Raw genomic sequence first — 18,639 nt, forward strand, 5'->3', positions numbered from 1 at the left:
AAAAAAAGCCAACTTGTTTTAAATTTAACCAATGGATTCCTAACCGATGGGAAAAAACTGATCGTTAGTAGGCACAACCATCGGTTAAAAATCCACGCATGCTCAGAATCAAGTCGACGCATGCTTGGAAGCATTGAACTTCGTTTTTTTCAGCAGGTCGTTGTGTTATGTCACCGCGTTCTGACACGATCGTTTTTTTAACCGATGGTGTGTAGGCACAGTCAGCTTCATCGGTTAACCAATGAAAACAGTCCATCAGGCATAAGTGGACACTTGAAAGTTTAATCACTTGAAATTTAATCTTTTATGGACTTGGCTTGTTGCTACTTATTTTTGACCCATGGATGAACGTTTTGAACATTCAATTATATTTATTCAACTATTTTGGTTTATTTTTATGTGTATGTTCATATGTATATATTTATATATATACGCACATTTTTTTAGTATATGTATGATACACTCTTTCACAGGGGTATATTTTTTTACATATTTACTTTTGGTCATTCACTGAACTTAGCGCTGCTATTTTGTTCACTCAGAATTATTTCATATCAGATAGTAACCCACGTTTAAACTGTCCGTTTTGCCGCGTTTGCGTTAAGAAGAGATTCAACATTTTTTTTTCTTTTTTTAAATGGCCAAAAAAAGAAAACCGCCTATAAACGAAATGCGCCTAAATGCATTTAGATGCATTTGGCGTCTGAAACATCAGAAACTTTGGCGTCTGGTCTCATGTTTTGCCTTAAAAAAAAGCCTATAAACACAACTGCCTATAAATGACAGTAAACTAACCTGTGTACATGTACACATAATGTAATTCACAGGGGCAGTTAAAAAAAGTGTCCAGCTGCCTCTGACTGTCCATTTAGCAGCAGCAGTGTACATGGGGCCAAATAGTTAAGTAAGTCAGTTCATAAGCTCTATATTGCAAGTCATAAAGGTCAAGACTTTCATACATATGTCTATTTATGCCTGCTTACAAGCCAATGGATTTTAAATTGTTTTACCAGACAAAATAGAATAATTATCATGGTCATATAAATATAGGACTTAAAACGGTAACACAAGGTTGCAATTTATCTTAATTGGATACAAAAATACTTTGGGCCAGATTCACGTAGGTGAGCGGCGGCGTAACGTATCGTAGATACGTTACACCGCCGCAAGTTTTCATCGCAAGTGCCTGATTCACAAAGCACTTGCGATGAAAACTACGCTGGCAGCCTCCGGTGCAAGGCGGGCCAATTCAAATGGGCGTGTGCCATTTAAATTAGGCGCGCTCCCGCGCCGGACCTACTGTGCATGCTCTGTTTCGCAAATCCCGTCGTGCTTTGCGCCGTGACGTCATTTTTTCGAACGGCGACGCGCGTAGCGTACTTCCGTATTCCCGGACGTGTTACGCAAACGACGTTAAATTTTACATTTCGATGCGGGAACGACGGCCATACTTTAAACAGCAATACGATTGCTGAGTAAAGTTAGGGCACCCAAAACGACGACTAACTTTGCGACGGGAAACTAGACTAGCGGCGACGTAGCGAACGCGAAAATCCGTCGTGGATCGCCGTAACTCCTAATTTGCATACCCGACGCTGGTTTACGACGCAAACTCCCCCCAGCGGCGGCCGCGGTACTGCATCCTAAGATCCGACAGTGTAAAACAATTACACCTGTCGGATCTTATGGATATCTATGCATAACTGATTCGATGAATCAGTCGCATAGATAGAAACAGAGATACGACGGCGTATCAGGAGATACGCCGTCGTATCCCTTTTGTGAATCTGGCCCTTTATCCTTAAAAAATAACCCAGTGCTGGGAAAAGGGTACCATCATGTGTTTATCTAATGTTAATCTATATTGTTAGAAAAATGTGTGTTGTGACATAACTATATTCAAATAATATTTTTAAGTGTTCTAATTATTTTATGTATTTCAATTTCTATATCTGAAATTACATCTCTGTGTAGGAAAATGCTTCCATCTCAAAGCTGCTGCCACAAATTAAAAAGATGACAAACTCTCAGGCCCCGTACACACGAGGAGACATGTCCGCTGAAACTGGTCCGCAGACCAGTTTCCGCGGACATGTCCGACCGTGTGTACGGCCTAGCGGACAGGTTTCCAGCGGACAAAAGTTTCTAAGCATTGAACTTCCTGGTTTGCGCACGTCGCCGCGTCACCGTCACCGCCACGTCACCACGTTCTCTGTCTGCGGAGATTTTGGTCTGATGGTGTGTACACACATCAAACCAAAATATCCCAGGAGACATGTCCGATGAAAACGGTCTGCGGACCGATGAAATCGGACATGTCTCCTCGTCTGTACTGGGCCTCATAGGCATTTGGGGTTTTTAGGCCAAATAACATAGTTGAAAGCTTATAAAAATGATTAATTTACCATATCAAACTTGGTTACGACACAGAAAAACTATTACAGAAGATTTTCCAAATAAACGTCGGATAAACAATTCTTGTCATAGAGTACCACCTGGTCGTCAAGGGAGATAATAGGTACAAAAGTAAACACATAAGTGGTTATCAAACTAACCCACCAATAAGGAGAGGTTCCACCCTCTGGCCACCTTCTGGGCCAGGTTTTGTCAAATTTTATTAGTGTATTGTTTGGCCACTCAATAAAACGGCCAGAGGACACACTCAGAGCAGATCTAACATCAGCTGAACACACGGGAAACCTCGTCAGACTACACACAAATCATCTGAGACATCCCATCATCTGACACTTCAGTAATGCCAGGACACAGCACCAACATAGCTACTGTAGATGCCATTTTGGAAAGACAACTACAGCCAGTAATGGGCAGCCATTTTAGGAGAGTCTGACAAACAATTTTGCCACAATTTGGTAATTTTAGGTTGCCTGTTTGGCATAGCTCTAGACAAACTTCACCTGGTTATTTGATGGCAGCGGGATCATGGGTCAAATTAGTCCAATGCAGATATTTATCTGCCAAATTTTACCCAATAAGTTAGGGGATCTAAAGGAGGGGAAAATCATTATTGCCTTATCGGTAAATACCTTAATGGTAAACGGCTAGTTTTTGAACCTTGTTGCAAAATTGTAGTGTCTGTGTCCACCCATTATTTATGGTGTTTGAGACTGAGGCCGCGTATACACGGTCGTTCCAAACCGATGAGAATGGTCTGACGGGCCATTTCCATCGGTTCACCGATGAAGTGGCCTGATGGTCTGATGTGCGTACACACCATCGTTCCAAAAAACGATCGGGTCAGAACGCGGTGACGTCAAACACACAACGTTCTGAATAAAATGAAGTTCAATGCTTCCAAGCATGCGTCGACTTGATTCTGAGCATGCGTGGGTTTTGAACCGATGCTTTCTGTACTAACCATCGGTTTGGACCGATCAGGCAGCGGGCCATCGGTTCGATTTTAAAGCATGTTTTACAATTTTGGACCGAAGGACAACAGACCGATGGGCTATACACACGGTCGGTTTGGACCGATGAAACTGAACCTCGGTCCATTCTCATCGGTTTTGTCCGACCGTGTGTACGCGGCCTTATTGAAAAAATAATAATTTATCGTCGATAGCCCAGTCCATTTTCACGTTGATTTTGTTTGTGTGTTTCTAAAGAATTCTGCATTGACTAAAAATTAACGTAAAAGTTAATCATTCAGGTATTCCAATACGCAACATAACATATCAGACTCGCAGTCAGAAACATCTGATACCATGAACTCTTGAACCTCATCTCTTTCCAGGGCATCAGTGGAGTCAGTATTCTCAGATTCAGGAGAACCTCCAAAAAACGTGACACCTTTGAGCTATTACAAGTTTCCAAAAATTGTGTATTTCCCACCATCTGGCTTTACAAGCAGTTAAGTATCATCTAAAACAGTATAGATCCTACTCTGCAGAAGTATTTGCTTTAATGTATTGAGTATCTTTTAACTCACAATTTATTTTATGTTTGATGGCTCCTATTATATGCAAATGTATTTATGGGATGGTGGGAAGAATGTTTTCTTTTTACACGTCATAACCCATTTGCCAGATACCTGCATTGGTTCGGCCGCTACATAGATGACCTACTGACTATATGGTATATGGGACACCACAAAACTAAAGTTTTGGGATATTTAAATAACAACTTCAATCTCCAATGTACCACTACATTTCTTGCCACCTGTATAGACTTTCTAGATGTCACTTTACAGAGCAATTTGGACACAGGATCAGTTTATTCCACTACTTTCCCAAATTGTGTGCAGGGAACACTAACCTGTATACGACTAAATGTCATCTGTTTCATAAATAAAAGCTTAAATAGTGGGTGAGTTTATCCAGGCTAGTAGGAATTGTACAACTATTGCACTTTTTGAAAAATAATCTAAAATTATTAAGGCTGGGTTTACACTAGAGAACGCAAGAGCTCACAGCAGGAGCCTGGTGCATCTCCATTCACCATTTCAGGTCCGATTTCAGCCCGAATTTTGGACTGAATTCGGACCAGAAATGGGAACCAGAAGATGCACAAGACTCCTGTACAATTCGGAACCGCTGCAGAGATGTGTAAACCGGCTCCATAGAGAGCAGGTCACAATCTCCTGCTATGCAAATTGGATGCAGGGAAAACCCCATCCAATTCACAATAGTGCGAACCCAGCCTAAAAATATGATTTTTAATACAGCTTACCTGTAAAATCCTTTTCTTGGGAATACATCACGGGACATAGAGCTTTAATTACTTAATGGGTTATGTAGTCACCACAGGTGATTGGACACTGGTAAACCCAATTAAAATTGAATTCCTCCCATATATAACCCCTCCCAAATGGAGAGTACCTCAGTTTTGTAGCAAAGTAATAGGTGTCCCACGTTTAACTCCGAAGAGGGGCGGGAGCTCTGTGTCCCGTGATGTATTCCCAAGAAAAGGATTTTACAGGCAAGCTGTATTAAAAATCCTATTTTCTTGCTCATACATCATGGGACACAGAGCCTTAATTACTTAATGGAATGTCCCATAGCAATGCTTAAATCGAAGGGAGGGAGACACGGGTCAGAAATAAGACCGCCATCGGGCCAGAGGATCTATACTGCTGTCTGCATCCTCATACCCTCTCACATCTACCTGGTAGAACTTAGTAAATGTATGGACCAAAGACCAAGTAGCAGCCTTACAGATCTGAGCCATGGAGGCCTGGTGATGCACTGCCCATGAAGCACCAACTGCTCTAGTCAAGTGCTCTTTCACCTGAAAAGGAGGAATCTTCTTTTCTAAACCATAGGCCTGAATAATAACTTGTCGAATCCAACATGCAATAGTAGATTTCGACGCTGTCTGGCCCTTCCTTGGGCCCTGAGGCAGAATAAACAGACAATCAGTCTTTCGTATCTGAGCCGTAGCTTGCAGATAAACTTTTACCGCTCTTACAACATCTAGAGAGTGCAGACTCTCTTCCTCGGCAGACTGTGTATCTGGAAAAAAAGACGGTAGGACTATATCTTGATTAGGATGAAATCCTGAAACTACCTTAGGTAAGAAAGTCGGGTGAGGACGCAGCACCACCCTGTTATCATGAATAACCATATACGGTTCTTTACACAAAAGAGCCGCCAATTCCGATACCCTCCTTGCTGAGGATATGGCTATGAGAAAAAAACTGTTTCTTCCGTATGTACACTCTCCGTCGGGACAAAAAGTATCCATGCCCCAACAAATAACTCAGGAATTTAAAAAATTCTATGAGTCACTATACAACCTACCCACGACGCCTCCACCGCATGACCACATCACAGACTACATAACCTCGTCCGGTATGCCCTCCCTACCTACTGAGACGCGTGACCTGCTAGAGGAACCCATCACGCTGCCCGAGATACAGCTTGCGATAAATAACACAAAATTGGGGAAAGCACCGGGGCCGGACGGACTTCCGCTCCAATATTACAAGACACTGATCCCAGTACTGGGCGACCATCTGGCCAGACTCCTTAACGGCCTTGCTAAGGGGGGAACACTACACACTACGACACTCCAAGCTCAAATTGCGGTTATTCCCAAAGATGACAAAGACCCGACCTACTGCGGGAGCTATCGACCTATCTCCCTACTTAACACGGACCTTAAACTGTTCACCAAAATTATAGCCACTAGACTGCAGGCCCACCTACCCCGCATAATACACCTAGACCAAGTTGGGTTTGTTCCCACGAGAGAGGCGAGGGATAATACCATTAAGGTCCTAAACCTGTTATATTCGGCCACCCGCACTAACACCCCCAGCGTCTTTATAGGCACAGATGCCGAAAAAGCGTTCGACAGGGTCAGCTGGGCTTTTATGTTTGCTACACTGCGCCACGTAGGGTTGGGAGGCAATATGTTAGGCTGGATCTCGGCAACATATGCGGACCCGTCGGCTAAGGTGCGGGCTAATGGGGTGATCTCGGAATCCTTCCCAATCACGAATGGGACGCGCCAGGGGTGCCCACTGTCCCCTCTTCTTTTTGCCCTCTCGCTGGAACCGTTCCTATGCCAGGTACGCCTAAATCCCAACATTTTAGGTGTGACGATTAACCACACTCAACATAAGGTATCGGCTTACGCGGATGACTTGATGTTCTCGCTCGCGGCTCCCTCGGTCTCTATTCCCAATTTGTTTCGCGAATTCGCAAAATACGGGGCGCTCTCCAACTTAAAAATTAACTTTGCAAAGTCAGCGGCAATGGGAGTGGGCATACCGCAGGCGCAACTCTCACAACTACAATCCAGCTTCAAACTGAAGTGGACGACGACTGCCCTGAAATATCTGGGCACCTATATTCCCCACACTTTCTCGCGACTATACGACCTCAACTTCCCTCCCCTGCTGAGAACCATTAGATCGCTGCTGAATCAGTGGCACACGGGTCTGCACTCCTGGGTGGGCCGGTGTAACATTTTAAAAATGTCGATCTTCCCGAAATTCCTTTACCTTATGCAAGCGTTACCAGTACACATCCCGATATCATTCTTTAAGCAGGTCCAGTCCGCATTTACCGAGTTTTTTTGGGCTAAGAAGAGACCGCGTCTGTCGCATAAGTTACTAGTCCTACCCAAACACCACGGCGGGCTTGCGCTACCCGACATTCGGGACTATCACCGGGCAATTCACCTAGGGAGGTTGGTAGACTGGTGTCGGCACCAAGAGACCAAATTATGGACACAGTTAGAACAAAACCAAAGTACAGTCCCCCTCAACAGGGCCCCCTGGTGCTACATGTCTTTACCGGTGGAAGTCCGGCGGCACCCACTTATTGGTAACACGGCACGAGTTTGCGCTCGTATCATTTCCCAGGCCACCATATCCTCTACCAACTCGCCTATATATCCCATACTGGGAAACCCCGGGTTCGCACCGGGAATGCACGACGCAGTCTTTCAGAGACTGGGCGACGCGGGTTTGTGCCAGGCCGCCCACTTCAGTACGGGTGGACGTTGGAACACCGTAGCAGAACTTTCGGACCCCGCGGGCCCTTTTCGACTGGACTTTTTGAGGTCCAGGCAGCTAGGCCACTTCCTACACTCCTTGACACCCCCTGCTGCTAACGACCGCCCGCTCACGACACTAGAGGAACTCTGTGACACCTCGGGCACCATAACGCACACGCTTTCAGTAGTCTATGAACTTTTAAACGTACCAAAGGCAGACTTTGCACCTCCGGATTTGCTTAAATGGGAGATGGAACTGAATTGCCATTTCAATGAATCCAGACGACAGCGCATCCTCCGATTTACCCACAAGTCCTCCATCTGTGCCAAAACCCAGGAGACTAACTATAAATTGGTGTCGAGGTGGTACAGAACCCCAGCACTGCTTCACAAACTCCGGCAACGTCAGACCTTTGCTGGAGATGCCAAGCTGACAAGGGTACACTCCTACATATTTTCTGGTCATGCCCCGGCCTACGCCACTTTTGGCGGGTGGTACGGGAGGTGTCCCAGAAATTCACGGATCGCATCATACCAGACGATCCTGCATTCTTTCTCCTGCATGCATCGAACATCCCGGAGAAGGTATACAAAAAGTCTGTGATCAGACACCTGCTCGACGCAGCCAAGGCCTGCATCCCGCTTCACTGGAAAGCCACACTCCCACCGACTATTGCCTCTTGGCTGACTAGGGTGGAAGAGATAAAGCACATGGAAGATCTCATCCTCACATCGCAAAACAGGCAGGAAACATTCACTAACACCTGGCAATTGTGGAACATTTTCATATTCTCCGCTCAGGGGCAAGCATTAAGAGACCCCTCCGCTGGCGTATGAATACATGTCCCCTCGTGAGATTTCAGTCTCCCCACCCCCCTCCCCCGGTCTATATAGGAGACCGTTTAGGACAGTGCGGAAGTGACCGGGTGTTCCTTTTCGGCACGGGGGCCTGATCCCCCTCATCCCTCCCCCCCCACATTTCTCTCTCTTTTCTCTCCCCCTAAGCTCTGACCGCTTGCTATTCTACCCCCCTCTCTCTTAGATTCTTCTCTATTTCATTCTCTCCTTCCTTGATAAATGGAAAAGGGAGGGCTAGGGCGCATGCGACCGACGTCACCACAAGTTGGCTCTGATCCGATTCCCACATCCAGGGGAGGTTCCGCTTCATTGCTGCGACTTTAAGGCGGTTGGGGCGCCGGTGTTATCTCCTGGGGTGCTCGGGTCATCCTACAGACATGTTGAGTTGGATACCCCCTCCTATGTGATGTAGGAGGGACAGTTATGTTGATGTGTTGGATATACTACAATGTACCATGTTTTGTACCGTTGATTGGAGTGTGTATTCAGAAATGTATTCAGATATGACATGTGTTGAGTCGGGCCGTGTGGGCCCTGCCCTTGTTATAAATAAAAAATTAAAAAAAAAAAATAAAAAAAAACTGTTTCTTTGTCAAAAGACTTGGAGAAGCATGGTGTAATGGTTCAAAGGGTAATTTCTGTAAAACAGACAATACCAAATTCAAATCCCATGAGCACACAGGGGACTTAACCTGCGGATTCAGGCATAGCGCTTCCTTAACAAAGGCCGGATTAGGAAATGAGAGGCAAGCGGTTTTTGAAAGAATACCGACAAGGCCGAGATTTGGCCCTTGATAGTGCTCAAGGCCAACTTCATATTTAATCCCAACTGAAGAAAGGCAAGAATCCTATTAACCACTTAAGACCCGGACCAAAATGCAGGTAAAAGACCAGGCCCCTTTTTGCGATTCGACACTGCATCGTTTTAACTGACAATTGCGTGGTTGTGCGACGTGGCTCCCAAACAAAATTGGCGTCCTTTTTTTCCCACAAATAGAGCTTTCTTTTGGTGGTATTTTATCACCTCTACGTTTATTGTTTGCGCTATAAACAAAAATAGAGCGACAATTTTGAAAAAAATGCAATATTTTTTACTTTTTGCTATAATAAATATCCCCCAAAAATATATATAAAAAAAATATTTTCCTCAGTTTAGGCCGATACGTATTCTTCTACCTATTTTTGGTAAACAAAATTGCAATAAGCGTTTATCGGTTGGTTTGTGCAAAATTTATAGCGTTTACAAAATAGGGGATAGTTTTATTGCATTTATAATTATTATTTTTTTTTTACTACTAATGGCGGCGATCAGCGATTTTTTTCGTGACTGCGACATTATGGCGGACACTTCGGACAATTTTGACACATTTTTGGGACCATTGTCATTTTCACAGCAAAAAATGCATTTAAAATGCATTGTTTATTGTGAAAATGACAGTTGCAGTTTGGGAGTTAACCACAGGGGCGCTGTTGGGGTTATGTGTTCCCTGAAGTGTGTTTACAACTGTAGGGGGGTGTGGCTGTATGTGTGACGTCATCGATTGTGTCCCCCTATAAAAGGGATTATACGATCGATGCTGCCGCCACAGTGAGGAACGGGGAAGCCGTGTTTACACACGGCTCCCCCCGTTCTTCAGCTCCGGGGACCGATCGCGGGACCCCAGCGGCGATTGGGTCCGCGAGTCCCGCTGTCCCAGTCACGGAGCTTCGGACCGGGTCACGACCCACGGCTGGGTACTAGTACAGGACGTACCTGTACATGGATGTGCCCAGCTGTGCCATTCTGCCGACGTATATGTGCAGGAGGCGGTCCTTAAGTGGTTAATGGCATACTTCCTAGGATGCCACCTTCTGGGTTGACACCAGGAAACATATGCCTTCCAGATTCTGTAGTAGATAAGCCTGGAGGCCGGCTTCCTAGCATTGACTAGAGTGGATAGGACTGGACGTGAGAGCCCACGTCTTCTCAGAATGTGGGTCTCAACAGCCAAACCGTCAAATTTTGACTTTGTAAGGCAGGATGGAATATTGGACCCTGTTATAGTAGGCCCGAGCGTAGTGGGAGAACCCAAGGTCTTCCTTCTACCATCCTTACGATTTCTGCGTACCAGGTGCGCCGACGGGCACGAGTAACCATGGCCCTCCTCCTCTCCATCTGCCTATAGACAGTACATAAAGCTTTCTCCCGGCGCGCGCGCCGACCGTCATGGCAGTGCCCAAGGCGAAGAGGAAGGGAGAGCAGATCACTGGGGATTCTTGGGGGACCCCTGTATGCATTTGTGGCAGAGCCTGCAGCGGAGGAAGGTGAGTGGTGTAACTGACTGACTTCACTGAGCGTGTCCTGGATGGCTATGTAAGAATACACCAGGTATGTACTTACTCCGTCTAGTGGTGAAAACCAGGAAAGACATCCTACTCACAGAAAATAACATTTATTTTAAAAATGATCCTCTCTTATCTTATCCACGCCGTAGGAAAGCTACTAAAAAGTAGATCCAGATTTCACCCATCACGGTGGGTATGTTGTGCCAACCTTCAGGTTTACCAAGAGTTCCTACTTAGATGAACCTCATACCTGGACCTGTAGAAGTCTCTGCCAGTAACTTTTCGTGCCACAGTTGAATTAGTACACCAAAGCCTGGATCCCAGAGCCCAGACCTCCGCAGAGAGACATTACAGGCAAACCTCATTTCTTCTTTACACGAGGCCCGGGTACCACCCATCTTAGGCTTTTGATGTCAGCCCGAGGTATGGATCCAGTTATAGCTCCTAGGCCTCCGCAGAAAACCTTTAAAAGAGCTTTTTCTTCTTAGCACATGTGACCAACCACCTTAGACACTGGCGAAAAAACTGAGGTACTCTCTATTTAGGAAGGGTTATATAGGGGAGGAACTAAATTTTAATTGGGTTTACCAGTGTCCAATCATCTGTGGTGACTACATAACCCATTAGGTATTTAAAGCTCTGTGTCCCGTGATGTATGAGCAAGAAAAAGATTCTCGGATAGAGGCTTTTCCCCTTGGAGCATAGAATGTGGTAGAAGAATTTTTGAAGTGAGAGACAGGAATATTTTACTGTGCAAGTCGAATGTACAGAAAGGAGGAGAGGTATGCACATACACAAATAACTTAATAGCTAATAAGGAAGTTACATTTGAAACTACTTTCTTAAAAGAGTACCATCATATTGTAAACATTATTAAGAAGAATTTACCCATCTTATATACTGACAAGGAACTGCATGCTGTCTTGGGACATGGATGCAGATTCTGGAGTCGTAGAGCACCTACATTAGGTACACTCTCCAAGTTTGTTTAGCTCAAAAAGTAAATCTTCCACCTGGTTGTCATGCATAGGCTCCTTTGCCTGTGGCATTAAAATATGCAGATATTGTCGTTTGAATCTATGTACAATAAACTTTGAATCTTTACTTACAGGGGAACACGTTGAGGTTATGTGTTTTATTGACTGCGGTTCAACTTATGAAGTATAATTTATATCTTGCACTGCATGTTGTGTGCAGCATGTGGGTTGTACTATATGCTGTCTTAGAACTCGCATTGAAGAACACTTCTGCGACTCCATTAATTTACAAGCAAAACAAATATCTAATGTCTCATGACTTTTTAGAGTTGTGCATGGAGGGGATACTACTTTTTTTAGATTTTGTGGCATTGAGAGAGTGTATGGATTGCAAAGAGGAGAAGACAGACATTGCAGATTATTGCAAAGGGAAGCATGGTGAATACACAGACTGTAGACCAGGTCACTTCTGGGGTTAAACCTCACGTGGGACCTGGATCTGCATTTGGGTTAAAGGGGTTGTAAAGGTTTGTCTTTTATTTTCTAAATAGGTTTCTTTAAGCTAGTGCATTGTTGGTTCACTTACCTTTCCCTTTGATTTTCCTTCTAAATGTTTTTTTTTATTGGTTTTCTTTGTCTGAATTTCTCACTTCCTGTTCCTCCTCAGTATGCTGTTCAGTAAGCTGTTCTGGCTGACTAACCACCGCTCGGATGATGGTGGCAAGTTTACTGAGGAGAAACAGGAAGTGAGAAATTCAAATAAAGAAAAAAAATTAGAAGGGAAATCGAAGGAAAAGGTAAGTGAACCAACAATGCACTAGCTTAAAGGAACCTATTTAGAAAATAAAAAACTAACCGTTACAACCCCTTTAACAATAGTCTATTTCTATAATCTATGCTTTGCCACCCTTGTCCTCCTCCAATCCAATCCCCCAAGGTTCTGTTCTTGGACCTCTCTGATTTTCAATCTACACCTCTTCCCTGGGTCAGCTGATTGCCTCACACGGCTTTCAATATCTTTTCTATGCTGACGACACCCAAATCTATCTCTCTACTCTTCAACTCACTCCATCAGTCTCCTCACGCATCACTAACTTACTAACAGACATATCTATCTGGATGTCACACCACTTCCTCAAACTCAACTTGTCCAAAACCAAGCTCATAATATTTCCTCCCCTGTGTGCCTCTTCCCCTGACTTCTCTGTCAAGATGGCATAACCATCCACCCATCCCCAAATGCCAGGGTGCTAGGTGTTATCTGAACTCTCCTTTCGGTCCCACATCCAATCCCTTTCCAAAGCTTGCTGCCTCAACCTCTGCAACATCTCCAAGCTATGTCCCTTCCTAACCAATGTAATCACAAAGCTCCTGACTCCCTGGTTATCTCTCGCTTCGACTACTGCAACTCCCTCCTCATTGGCTTACCTTTAAACAATCCCCTCTTCAGTCAATCATAAATACTGCTTCCAGACTCGTCCACCTTACAAACTGCTCAGCGTCTGCTGCCCCTCTCTGCCAATCCCTCCATTGGCTGCCACTCACCCAACTAATTAAATTCAAAATATTAACAATAAGTTACAAAGCCATCCACAACTCTGCCCCCAGCTACATCAATAGTCTAGTCTCAAAATAGCAAACTAATCATCCCCTTTCGTTCCTCCCAAGACCTCCTGCTCTCTAGCTTCCTCATCACTTCCTCCCATATTCGCCTCCAGGACTTCTCCCAAGCCTCTCCCATCCTCTGGAATACCCTACTTCAAACTGTCAGACTATCTCCAAATAATCTACTTTTAGGCAATCCCTGAAAACTTTTCTCTTCGGAGAAGCCTACCCTGCCTCCACCTAACAACTGTTCTTTTATTTTCTTCATCAGCTCATGCCCCACAGTTATTCCCCTTTCGTATCACTTGACCCTCCCTCCTAGACTGTAAGCTCTAATGAGCAGGGTCCTCTGATTCCTCCTTTATTGAATTGTATTGTAATTTTACTGTCTGCCCTACTGTTGTAAAGTGTTGCACAAACTGTCAGCACTAAATAAATCCTGTATAATTATAATAATAATAATAATAATAATAATAATAACATGTTCCCTCAGTTTTATTGATTTTATTATTTTTTCTTAATGAATGATCATTGGTGTGAATTCGTTTTTTTCATGCCATTATAGCAGTCCACTTCCATGTGTTGGTGAATCTATTTGAAATAATTACTGGAGGTGTGTTGAGTAGTTGATCTGCTATATGTCTGTATTGTCAGGCCTTGTACACACGTTTTCAGCGGACATGTCCGCCCGGAGATTTCTGTCTGATGGTTGTACACACCTTTATACAGAAATTAGTGCGTACACGATACGTGGTGACATGGCCGCGCCGTCGCCACGATGATTACGCGGCGACGTGCGCGGCCCTGGAAGGTCAATGCTTCCACGCATGCGTCGAATCACTTCGACGCATGCGAGGGATGGCGGCCGAGCGGACATGTCCGGTGAGTCTGTACAGACTACCGAACATGTCCGACGGATGGGTTTCCAGCGGACAGGTTTCTTAGCATGCTAAGAAATTTTTGTCTGCTGGAAAACGGTCGGCCTGACAAATGTCCGCTGGAAACCTGTCCGGTCGGCCGTACACATGACCGAACTTGTCTGCTGAAACTGGTCCGCAGACAAGTATCAGCGGACAGATCCGGTCGTGTGTACGGGCCCTCAGTGTTGTTGTAACAAGGCTATGAATGAGGGCTTTTTCTGGACTGGAACATGTTACCATGGAACATTTTGCTCCTTATTTACAATAAAGAAGATTTTTTTCTACCTTCACTTTGTTGCTAACGTTCGTTCATGAGTGCCTACCGTGAAGCAGATGAAGACTGCTAGTCTGGCACAGTGAAGTGCCATACTACAGCTAGAGAGAGGTATAATTGGGTTGCAGCACCTTACCTGTGTGGAACTGTATGTGGATTCTCTCCATTCAGGTGTTTCCCAACATGTTATATCTGGCAAATTGTGTATGGTGAGAATATTTAATGGATTAGTTTCTTGAAAGATAAGATATACTTTATTGTCATTGTATACATACAACAAAATTTATCAGGATACTCAACAACAGCAATAAAACACTTCTCAACAAAAACACATTTAACCACTTGCCGACCGCCGCATGTACATATACGTCGGCAGAATGGCACGGACAGGCACATCAACGTACCTGTACGTGCCTGCCTAGACGTGGGTCGGGGGTCCGATCGGGACCCCCCCCCGGTACATGCGGCGGTTCCGTTGGCTGCAGAAGCGATCCGGGATGAGGGGGCGGCTGTTCGTTTTCAGCCACCCCCTTGCGATCGCTCTCAGCCAATGCCAGCGCCCCCCCCCGCCTCTTCTTGTGTTTAGTGTAAACACAGGATGAAGGAAGTGTGTGATCTCTCCTCGTGGTGGTCATATCGACCACCGCTGCGGAGAGAAGACATCACACAAGTAAGTTCCACCAACAGCACACTTACACCAGCACACATAGGCACATTTAACCCCCCCCCAGTCACCGCCGATCACCCCCCCCAGTCTCCTGTAACAGTGTCACTGAATGCAGTGATCATTTATTTTCTGATTACTGCATTTAGTGTCAGTGTGACAGAAAAAAGTGTTAGGGCAGTTAGTCTTAGCCCCCTCTAGGTCCAGGGTATCCCCCTACCCCCCCTAATAAAGGTTTAACCCCTTGATCACCACCCTAGTTAACCCTTTCACCCCCTATTGCCAGTGTCACTAAGCGATCGTTTTTCTGATCGCTGTATTAGTGTCACTGTTGCCGCTAGGCTAGGCCGCCAGGTTCTATAGCGTTAGGTACCCCCATAAATAAAGTTTTTAACCCCTGATTGCCCCCTAGTTAACCCTTTCACCAGTGATCACCGTATAAGTGTTACGGTTGACGCTGGTTAGTTAGTTTGCTGTTTATAGCATCAGGGCACCCGCCGTATATAACCCAATAAAGGTTTAACCCCCTGATCGCCCGGCGGGTGATATAAATAAAATTTTAGCGTCAGTCAGGGTCTGCGTCGCCCCAGGCAGCGTTAGGTTAGTGCCTGTACCTATTGTATAGTGAGGTGAGGGGCGCTATATCAAAATAGTGGATGCGTGTCACAATGTGCGTTTGAGTAGTACACAGTGTAACTGTGTACCCAAATCTATGTGAAAAACCAAACAGATTATAGTCTAAACTCTATAAGTACAATAGTGCCAAATGCTGTGGAAAATAAATAAAATATATAAAAAAAAAAAAAAAAAAAAAAATTAAATTTTTTTTTAATTTTTTTTTTAAAAGAATGTCCAGCAAATAAATAGTTAAGTGCAAAATGGATCCAGTGTTGTATCAAGTCCAGGTGCAAAATGCAAATAATCCAATCCCAAATCGCAGGGAAAAGTGCAAATGCTAAAGTGCTTGTGAATCTTCAAAATGGCCAAAGTGCGAGAAAGAAGTGATCCGCCTTCACCTATAGGTCACCAGAATAATAATGGATGGCTCCTTACCACACGGTGTTGACCAGATTACTTAAAATATGGTCGATCAGACTTGTTTTAAATGAGGATCAGCAGGGTCTCATTGGATTCCAATGTCAGCGATTGCAGCAAATGGTGTACCAAGAAAGGAGAAGAGATACCACCATAGTGTAAAACCATTTAATATACAAAAGTTAAAATTACAATGCCAAATGGCCTCTTACTGTTGCTGGTGCCCGTTCCCGGCACTGAGGCTGTAGGTGGTGGGGATAGTAAGACAAGATAAGAGATGGCCGCGTCCTGGTCCACTAGCGTGCGTTCCACCGCTAGTTGTCCATCAACCAGTGAGACCGGAAGTGCGTGGCTATGCGTGTGCGCTCGGATACCGCCTCGACGTCACGTTTCAGTTAAACCGTCTTCAGGAAGGTTACGCTTCCTGAAGACGGTATAACTGAAACGTGACGCTAGTGGACCAGGACGCGGCCATCTCTTATCTTGTCTTACTATCCCCACCACCTACAGCCTCAGTGCCGGGAACGGGCACCAGCAACAGTAAGAGGCCATTTGGCATTGTAATTTTAACATTTAAATTTTAACTTTTGTATATTAAATGGTTTTACACTATGGTGGTATCTCTTCTCCTTTCTTGGTACACCATTTGCTGCAATCGCTGACATTGGAATCCAATGAGACCCTGCTGATCCTCATTTAAAACAAGCCTGATCGACCATATTTTAAGTAATCTGGTCAACACCGTGTGGTAAGGAGCCATCCATTATTATTCTGGTGACCTATAGGTGAAGGCGGATCACTTCTTTCTCGCACTTTGGCCATTTTGAAGATTCACAAGCACTTTAGCATTTGCACTTTTCCCTGCGATTTGGGATTGGATTATTTGCATTTTGCACCTGGACTTGATACAACACTGGATCCATTTTGCACTTAACTATTTATTTGCTGGACATTCTTTTAAAAAAAAATTTAATTTTTTTTTTTTTTTTTATATATTTTATTTATTTTCCACAGCATTTGGCACTATTGTACTTATAGAGTTTAGACTATAATCTGTTTGGTTTTTCACATAGATTTGGGTACACAGTTACACTGTGTACTACTCAAACGCACATTGTGACACGCATCCACTATTTTGATATAGCGCCCCTCACCTCACTATACAATATATGCAAGTCAGTCACCTGATTTTATTTGGGAGCAGCTTCACTCAGTTAGTCACTTGATTTATCAAGTATATAATTTAGTGTAATTCATTTGGCGCAAGATTTCTTTTTCCTGTATATTAGTGCCTGTACCGCTTACACCCACTCGCAAAGCATACACCCCCCTTAGTGGTATAGTATCTGAACGGATCGATACCTGATCTGATCAGATCTATACTAGCGTACCCAGCAGTTTAGGGTACCCAAAAACCCATTGTTAGCGGAATCAGCCCAGATACCCGCTAGCACCTGCGTTTTCCCCCTCTGCCCAGCCCAGCCCAACCCACCCAAGTGCAGTATCGATCGATCACTGTCACTTCAAAAACACAAGACACATAATTGCAGCGTTCGCAGAGACAGGCCTGATCCCTGCGATCGCTAACAGTTTTTTTCGAAGCGTTTTCTACATTTTCCTTTCTATAGTCAGGTGCTTTTTTTACCTGTGAATCATCACCAGTGTACCACTAAATTTAGAGCCCAAAATGGGCACTGGTGAAGAGGCTCTTAGGATCCTGAGCATGACAGATAGTGAAGAGGAGGAGGTCACGCATCTGTCAGAATCTGGCTCAGAATACGATCCTATTTAAGACAGCGGCTCCATGTCAGATAGCTCTGACGACGGAGTTGTGGTCCCTGCTAAGGCCAGGCGTACCCGACCCCATTCTGATGTTGTTGAGCAGCAAGAACCGCAAGACCCTCGTATGGAGCAGAGAGCCAGTACTATCGCCGCTATTCCTTCTGGTGGATTGGCAAGCACCAGCGGCCTAGTACACCCTGGTCGTGGCGAAGTGGCGAGTCCCATAAGTGCAGTTCAAGCTGGCAAGGTGGCAAGCACAAGTAGTGTCCCGCTGCCACCAAGAAGAAGACAAAGACTGGCCCGTCGTGCCCATAGTGCCCTTCCTGCAGAATTTGCTTATGCTGATTGGGTCCCCACCACTTCTGCAGCACCCCTCCTTCCCCTATTCACTGGCCAACCCGGTATTCAGGTGGATACAGCGAATTTTATGGCACTTGATTTTTATTCGCTGTATTTCACGGAAGATATCTATAGATCTATTGTGGACCAGAGTAATTTATATGCTGGTACCTACATCGCCGCTAATCCCCAGACCCTCCTTGCCAAAGAATGGAAACCTATTGAGGTTTCCGAATTTAAGACCTTTCTGGGCCTTACCCTCAACATGGGCATACACCAATTTCCGGAATTGCGGATGTATTGGTCCACACATCCAATTGACCATATGCCCGTGTTCTCTGCTCATATGGCCAGGAAACGATACGAGGCGATCCTGCGGTTCCTGCATTTCAGTGACAA

The 18,639-nt window shown here is 44.8% G+C and overlaps 1 protein-coding gene across 6 annotated transcripts in view; it reads left to right on the top strand.

The window, feature by feature from the left end:
- Positions 1 to 3,692: 3,692 nt before the first annotated feature.
- LOC120926876 (nicotinamide N-methyltransferase-like) overlaps positions 3,693 to 18,639 on the top strand; it is a 39,681-nt gene continuing 24,734 nt past the window's right edge. For all 6 annotated transcript variants that reach the window (XM_040337162.1, XM_040337164.1, XM_040337160.1 and 3 more), the window contains exon 1: positions 3,693 to 3,867. The gene's annotated coding sequence lies outside the window, so the exon portion shown is untranslated. The remainder of the gene's footprint in view (positions 3,868 to 18,639) is intronic.

Source organism: Rana temporaria, chromosome 2, assembly GCF_905171775.1.
Source record: "Rana temporaria chromosome 2, aRanTem1.1, whole genome shotgun sequence".
Taxonomy (NCBI): domain Eukaryota; kingdom Metazoa; phylum Chordata; class Amphibia; order Anura; family Ranidae; genus Rana; species Rana temporaria.